Source organism: Culex pipiens, chromosome 3 (assembly GCF_016801865.2).
Source record: "Culex pipiens pallens isolate TS chromosome 3, TS_CPP_V2, whole genome shotgun sequence".
NCBI classification, from domain to species: Eukaryota; Metazoa; Arthropoda; class Insecta; order Diptera; family Culicidae; genus Culex; species Culex pipiens.
The window spans coordinates 80056349-80065265 of NC_068939.1; the positions used below are offsets into that span (position 1 = coordinate 80056349).

Here is an 8917-nt window from a genome sequence, read left to right on the forward strand (position 1 = left end):
TTTAATTGACAGAATCTAAACCAACAAAAAGAGAAAACAAACTGAGGAGCTCAAGAACAAAAAGGCTCGAAAATGTCGGTTCCTTTTGATGCGCTACAATTCCTTTGAATTTCGTTGACGATTCAATTTTAAGCATGTCATGTTTGTGATAAACTTTATTTCAATTGTATGAGCGAATCATTTTTCAACAGTTGATAATTTTGGATTTACGGCATATTTGCGAGCGCAGGTAACGAGCGTAGCGAGAGAAGAGAAACGAAAGAGCGCGCCAGGCAGAAAATTATTACTCTACTTTGCGCGCTCTCTCGTTTCTCTTCTCTCGCTATGCTCGTTACCTGCACTCGTTGCAGGCTGGCGCAGGCAAAAACAGTCTGAAGTGAAACGTTTGTGCGGCTGGTTGTTGTCTACGTTTTGTGCGCAGGTATAATTTTCAAACAAATCATTTGATTTACCAGATACTTTGTTTACATTCGAAATCGAAGCGAACGCACGTTTGGCATTAATCAAGGAAATCATTTGAATCATCAGATAAGTACACATATTTGAATGTTACATTCTACTCGATACTTTGTGATTTTTTTTCTTATTTTTTCAGGTTTGGACGACTTTGGCAGTATGATCAACCGAACAGAATCGGCAATCAACTAGAATTAAAGACAAAAAAGTTTTAATATTATTGTTGTGAACCATCCGTCGAAAAGTGAACAATTCTGTAAAAAATAGGTAGGCAAAAATGCTAGAAAAACTATTAAAAACCATTTGAAAACTATTTCTCAAATAGTGGAACTGGGAGAAAATTATAGAATTAACCTTAAATAACCATGTGAAAACTATTTCTAAAATAGTAGCGCTCGGTTAAAAATAGCAAGAAAAACCCTAAAAAACCATTTACGAACCGTTTGTAAAACAGTAGCAGCAAGGTTAAAAATTGTAAGAAAAACCTTAAAATACCATTTAAAAACCGTTTCTGAAACAGTAAAAACCGAAGGAAAAAGGTCGCTTCCATGCGAAAATTAACTTTATTTTTACCATTACACAAATGGTAATCTGACGAAACGTTGTTCGGAGATTTTTAAGGTTACCGTTGCTAACCACCCGGATGAACGAGGATGATTTAGTGACCATAAAGAAACATTAAATTACTTTTTGGGAAATGTTGACGATTTGTCAAATTGTTGGTTCGAAAATATGGTGGTGATGTTTTCACAAATAGTTAGTATTTGCAAAATTGTTAATTTAAATTTTAAATGGTGCTAGAATTTGATCATATTCTTGAACATAAATTTATTATTTGACAGATTCTCTTAATTATTTTTTCGAAAAGAATAAGTTGATGTGTTTTTAAGGGAATTTAAAAAAAAAAACTAGGAATTACATATGTTTAAGAACTTTTATTATCATTTATATATATTTTTGCCTTCCATCTTGAACCTTTTGCGAATATTTCTATACTATTTATGAAATAATTTCTTTCAATTCCTCTATTTTTCAAAAATGCTGTTACGAAACATTTCTATTAAAAATATAAGGTCGACAAACTCATGGTTCATCTTAAAATTTCTACCGATTTTAACCTACGACCAAATTGTCGAACGGTTATAACTTACGATTAATAATTATTAAACGACGACTTTTGATTGCCATCTAAATTTCAATTTTGCCCTTTAAAAACTCAAGATTTGAAGATTTATACATATTTTTTATTTCTGTCGGAACTTATCAACTCTACGCTCGATATAGGTCCATTAATTACAACCGCACTCGGATGATTACGATCGTTCGATAACTAACGTGAATGATTTTATTTCATCAGCTATCAGTAGGGGAACAGCATCTAACTCCATCGCGCCACTAATGTTGCCATATCAGCACTCTGACGTTCAATTACAGCTCATAAAAGCATTTTAAAGTGAAATCGAGTGATAAATTGCTCCATAAGAACTGAGCAAGCAAGTTCTATTAACAGTTTTATAAAATAAGTTGTTTGAAAAGTGGAAATCATCAAAGTGGATGGAGTTAGGAGCGAGTGTTTAACCTACCAAACATACGAGAATTTCCCTAACGAGCTATTTATCACTCAATTCCAGTTGAAAAATGATGAGATGTAATTGAATGTCAAAGTGTTGATAAGCCAACATTAGAGGCATTCTGTAGTCAGTCATCGACAAACAGCCGACCAGCTTCGGACATGGCCCTTTGCGCGTAGCAGCACCGTCGTTTCTCCTTGGAATTCACCGAGGCTCCACCCTATAGGGTGATCCGATGGTCTGGGCGTCGTCCTCGTTCCAGTCATCGAATTGGATCATCTTCAGGCTAACAGCACCAGTAACGGCCGTAACAGCCGCGGCAGCAGCCAGAGCAGCTTCCTCACCCCAGTTTTCACCCTCCTCCGGATCACATTAGAAAAACAGATCTGGCTTCAGCTCCCACTTGTCGGAGATCTTTCCGCGCAGCTTCAGCTCCTCACGGGCCAACAGCCACCACATCAGACCGACCGAGTGCGACGACTTGGTGTTGCACAGGATGGCAAAGTTGACGAACTTGAGCAGCATAGGACGCCTGATCGGTCAGCGGGCCGGTTTCGATCAGCAGCTGTGGCTCACGGAACGCAGGGTGGAACTGATTCGTGAACTGGCCTGCTATGAGGGTGGCCTCGGTGTAGTGCGCGAACTTGAGCACGGCACGCTGAGTGAACTGGGCGCTGGTAAACATCTCTCCGGAGTACTCGACGTACTGGCGGAACCGGAAGTGTTTGGATCGAGTTGTTGTGCATCGCATCAAAAGCCATCCCCAGCGGAAGCTCTGCACCTCCAGTTGGCGATTTCTAGCTGGATTTGCTCAAACCTGGCTGAACTGCTTGCTCTAAGCCGTGAACCGTTCCCTCATTCGGGGACCGGATTTTCCCGTGACATCGGCCAGGCCACTGAAACAACACACGGCTGTTTTTTTCCTTCTCCTTGAATTCCTTCATAAAGAAGTAAAATTGCCCCTTTGTCGCGAGGTAGTATTTCTTCGGAAAATCTGCAACGGGAAGGGATTAATTTTTATTTTTATTACAGCGTTGTAAGCAACTTACCAATAGCGTGGGAATTCTCTTTCTTATCAAATTATATTGCCAAAAAAAGACACAATGCACAGTGCAGGAAGGATTTTTCACGAACTTGTGTTTTTTTTTGAGTCCAACTTCAAAAAAATGCAGATTATCGATAAATAATTATTTTCGACAGGACTCCTCCAACTCCTCGGATACAATCTACACTGTAACTGAAAATCCACATTTTTTTTGGTAATCAGAGTCGAACAGAAAAAAAATCGTATGAAGAAGTGCGAAAACGAACTCAGCAAAGTGCGATTTTCAGTTACAGTGTATTTTGTGATTCCTACTGTTCTCTTTTGAGAGTGTAAAATTTGTTTACATCCAAGCCATCGAGAGTCGTGGGTGGTGGGTGGTAACGTTGGGAAACGAATCTCCGGGATCTCTCAAAGAGGCCATCCCGAAATGACGTTTTACTTAGCTTGCTAAACTTTAATATCTATAGATCACTATAGTGTTTTTTTATAGTTTCTAAGGGATTCCCTAGGTCAAATAAATCTCTAGAACATTTATTTACAAGCCAAGCAATACAGAATTTTATTTTTGATATTCGGTGTTTAAAATAAGGTTTTCATAGCTACATACAATGTGCATTTAGTAATTATTGATTGTTCGTTTACATGAACGCCAGTTAAAAATCAAACCTACGTCAGCATTTCTATTTTCAAATTAAATTGTATCTAAACGTTATTTATGGACGCCCCCTGCTGTCTTCGCACTCGCAAACGTCAACAATTCAATCGTAGCAGGCAGTTGTTTTTTTCGTCGTCGCGGCCGGCTGTGTGTTTACAAGTGATAACACCGTTTTGTTTTCGTTCGCGGGAGTTTGTTTGTGTTTATTTGTATGTGAGAACAATCGTGACCAAATTGGCCACCGAAGAAGCGAGGACAAAATCTGTCTAGTGTTTTGAGTGGCCTCCGGAAGCAAAACAAGTTAGCAGCAGCTGTTTTTTCCTCCTTTCTGTGGGTGACGGCCTAACAACCTCCGGAAGGCGTTTTTTCGGCAGTCCAACTCCCGGATGTGCAACCTGCGCTTGAATTAGCTGTCAAAAGGTTTGTTTTCATTGATTTTGTCTTTCGCGTTCAGATTTGTTGTGAAAGTTCAATCAAAACAATGCAAATGGCAAAGTGTAAACAAAGAGTCTGTCCTGCTCACGTTAGTTGATTAGTTATTATATTATGAACGAGCAGGATAGATTCTTTGTTTACACTTCGACATTGTGCCATTTACATTGTTTTGCGTAAAAAAGGTCCACATATTTGCAATAGCCGTTAACAGTGAAAACTGGTCGGATTTAGACGTGCGCCAGGAGAACAAATCAAGCAAAACAATGTAAATGGTCCAAAGCCAAAGTGTAAACAAAGAGTCTGTCCTGCTCGTTCCTAACGTAAACATCCGTTGAATTAAGCAGGACAGACTGTTTGTTTACACTTTGGCTTTGGCCCATTTACATTATTTTGCTTGAAATATTAGCAAATCACCTGCTGGAGGGTTAAGTTTTGGCTGACGCACGAAGTGATTTGTGTACCTTTTTTTGGTACCCTCCGCAAACGTCAAAGCTTACAAAATTGCTGCCAGATCTTTTCCGGGAGAGATCCGGAAAAATTCCGGCAGCAATTTGTATTGATATGACGTTTGCTGAGGGTGCCCAAAAGTTTAGTTACGTTCAGCCTGCAAATCACTGATTCTGACGGAATAAAGTGATTTTTTATCACCCCTTGGGATTTCTTCTCAAACTTTTATCGTTCTCTTTTTCCAGGTAAAAGTAAAAGACGCTTACACAAAAAATGTTTTTCAAAACGGCTGAGTCGATTCAAGCTGCTTTTCTGTCAGCTGAAAAAATAGTCTTGCCAACCCTACCTTCCCGAAGGTAAGTTTATTTTTCAAAAGAGTTATCAATTAAAATTATAAATGTTTCCTTCTTTTTCCAGAAAGGAGCGGAGGAGGAAGTTGATTCGCCGAAGTCGGAACGTGAGCTGCAAAACCGGCGGAGATTGTGTCGTTCCCATAGGCTAGGTTGGTGAGTTGATTGGTGAACTCGATTCCGTGCAAGCACACATCAGCGGCTTCTTGCTTAAGAAGGTAATTTGAAAAAAATCCTTGAAAAATTATCTTTAAAAAAAAATCTTTTAACTCCAGCTTCTAACATTCCAGATCGATCAATTGTTTTCAAGGGCATGGATAGCAACATCATCAAGAAGATTCAACTAACCACGTGCCGTTGATCATAAAAACATTCTGTGCTGAAGAATATCACCAGCAAAACCACCTTCAGATAAGTGCTTAATTTTTTTTCTACAAAAGAATTAGACACTTTGTGATAATTTCCAACATTTTAGGTAGAAACTCAACTTGGACCAAAAGCAACAGAAAAGGCAGCCCTAGGTGAAAAAAAAAGAAAGATGTGTGCGTCAGTAAATCAAAAGCGATCTCGGGGTTGGAGTGAACTAAGAGAGCCAGGATCAGCAAATCTTCAGACAAAGATTGACTCCAAAGAATTCGACCGTATTAAAATTTCCGGTAAGTCAAACTAAAAGTTTTCTAAGAATGTATCCCCGATTGCCAAATAAAGCTCCACCACTTTACGCTAGCCCCTTCCCTCACAGAGCGTAAAAGGGGGCTTAAGTGTATCTAAAACAACAATTTAAAACCAGATTTTGATAGCAACATTTAAAAATAACCCATATTTGTAACAGCCTGAGTTACAATGTTATGCTTCATTAATTATGTTATTTTTCTTCACAAAATTCTGCTAGGGTAGCTTTCCATGTGATAAAATAATAACACTTTCTGTTATGCATTCAATCCATATAAATAACAGTTTTTGTTATTTGTGTGCTCCCCATCGATTGCTCAGAATAACTAACCTTGTTATTCCAATGTTCTGGATTCTATGTTATTAGTATGTTATTGCAATAACAGAGCAATAACAATTTGAGTTATTTTTCGAACAAATTTTTGTTATTGAAATTTGTTATTTTAACAACTAATCCGATCATCCCAATAACGGATTTTGATCTTCTCACAATATCTAAAACTGACCTTCCCAAGTTATTTCCGTCTGCTCGGGATGATAACAAGTTGTATTCTGGAGCAACATTTGAAAGGGACGGTACGAAATTGCTGTTACGGCCTTCTTCCCATTTCAACACATGAAAAGAAAGGCCGTAAGAGCGATGTCGTACTGCTCCCTTCAAATGTTGCATGTTTATTTATTACCATTTTTTTTTTTCATTTAGTTTGTTTTCTTTTTTTCAGGTTGAACTCAAGAACAACAAGATCACCAGATGAACTCTCGGTTATCCGACGTTGCACGACTGCGCCGTTTTCCTTCAGAACAATCTTCAGAACCGGCTGCTGAAGTAACCTCTGGGACCCCTCCATCCGACCAACAATTTCCAAAGAATGACGGAGATGGAGCTGATCGTGGTGTACAGCTTTGGTCAACTCTACCACAGCGGATACCTCCCTGAACTGTGTTTTTTCTTCTGTATTAGTTTATTCTAAGATTTTTTTGTGTTATTTTCTCTTCAGTTTAATTTGTTGCCAATTTAGAATCCCGCAAACTCTCCATCATGTTTGAATTTAAAATCCATATATCATTAGGACAATTCAGACAAAAATATAATATATATATATCGAATAAAATGAAAAAATAAATAAGCTATTTGACCAAAGCAAAATTAATGTTTTCTAGCTCAAAATTCCGAAAATCCTTGAAAAATTGATGTTCATTCGAATTGTTACAACTGTTCCCCAAAATGTAATGCTCCATGAAAAATCACTGAAATAACTATTTAAAACCATAAAAATACCATTTGAGAAATGGTGAAATCCCTAAAATATATACGCAAAAATGAACTTTCAAAAAGCACTTGACAAAGTGTCGCTAGAAGAAAAAATCAAATAGTGAATATTGCTAACAACATATATGGGGAATAGTTCACTATTTGAGAGACAGTGAGGAATTAAAAAAAATATTTACCAAATAGTTGCTATACAATTTGGTAAAAGGTTGATTGAATATTTAACAAATGATTTTCAAACGGTTTTTTTCTATGCGGGCACCCTCATCTCAGATGGTCGAACTTTATGAAAAATGGTAGGGTACCATTTCCGATATGGTATTTTAAAGGTTTTCCTACCATTTTTCAAATAGTGGTTACGATCTCTGAAATGGTGAGAAAACCATTTAACAAAAAGTTTTTTTAAGGTTCTCGTTTATGCGGGGGGTGACTTTGATAGGTTTGAGATTTTTTTGTAAAATTAAGAGTACAAATTAAATACGAATGGAAAGCAATGGAATCATACTGACTTTGGTAGAGAACCCTGATAAACGAAAACTATATGAATTCTAGTGAGGACCTTAAAACAACCTTATGAGTTATGGTCACTATTTGTAATAATGTTATTTGGCGGACCTTGATAACTATTTGTCAAATGGTCACCATAAGTAACCCGCATAAACGAGAACCTTAAAAAAACTTTGTGTTAAATGGTTTTCTCACCATTTCAGAGATCGTAACCACTATTTGAAAAATGGTAGGAAAACCTTAAAAATACCATAGATAAGGGTGGTTAGCAACGGTAACCTTAAAAATCCTCGAACAACGTTTCGTCAAATTACCATTTGTGTAATGGTAAAAATAAAGTTAATTTTCGCGAAAAAGCGACCTTTTTCTCTCGGTTTTTACTGTTTGAGAAATGGTTTTTAAATAGTATTTTAAGGTTTTTCTTACAATTTTTAACCTTGCGTCTACTTTTTTAGAAAGGGTTTGTAAATGGTTTTTTAGGGTTTTTCTTGCTATTTTTACCTAGCGCTACTATTTTGGAAATAGTTTTCATATGGTTATTTAAGGTTTATCCTACATTTTTTCCCAGTTTCACTATTTCAGAAATAGTTTTCAAATGGTAAATTAAAGTTTATCATACAAATTTACTACTTTTTGAGAAATAGTTTTAAAATAGTTTTTAAAAGTTTTTCTTACATTTTTTACTTACCTATTTTTTACAGAATTGTTCACTTTTTGACGGATGGTTCACACCAATAATATTTGTTTGGCTCTAATTCTAGTTGAATGCCGATTCTGTTTAGTTGATCATACTGCCAAAATCTCCAAACCTGAAAAAGTAAGAAGAAAAAAATCATAAAGTATCAAGTTGAATATAATATTCAAATGTCATATGTACTTATCTAATGATTCAGATTGATTGATGCCAATCGTTTGTTCGCTTGGTCGCATCCTCGGCGGAACAAATTTTGCACGTTCGATTTCATATTGTCGGCCGGCTGCCGGCATGATCTCTTTTGATTACCGATCGAATCCTGCAGCACCAGCTGTTCCGTTTTATCAAGTTCTCCACGGCGCTGAAATGAAAAATATAAACAAATTATCTGGTAAATCAAATGATTTGTTTGAAAATTATACCTGCGCACAAAACGTAAACAACAACCAGCCGCACAAACGTTTCACATCAGACTGTTTTTGCCTGCGCAGTGCGCTTGCCTGCGAAAGAGCAGATAACGGAGCGTAGCGAGAGAAGAGAAAAGAGAGAGCGCGCAAGGCAAATTTAATTTTGCGTTGAATCCAAAATGTTGTTAACTACTAAACTGATTTAGAAGTACAAATATTGCAATTAATAAACAACAATTTAAGACATGAGATTCTGCAATCTGCATTCAAAGGAAGGCGAGCCCTTGCGTTTGTGAAAATTGCGCTTCCTTTGATGGTTGGCGTAATTTATGCGAAACCAAGAATAACGGAGGTTCTGAAACTCAATTTCGTCGGGGTAAACGCCCTATTTGTATAAAATATCACACT

At 37.1% G+C, this 8917-nt stretch overlaps 1 pseudogene; it reads right to left on the bottom strand.

The window, feature by feature from the left end:
• Nucleotides 1-1841: 1841 nt before the first annotated feature.
• Nucleotides 1842-4139, bottom strand: LOC120428902 (40S ribosomal protein SA-like; annotated as a pseudogene).
• Nucleotides 4140-8917: the final 4778 nt, after the last annotated feature.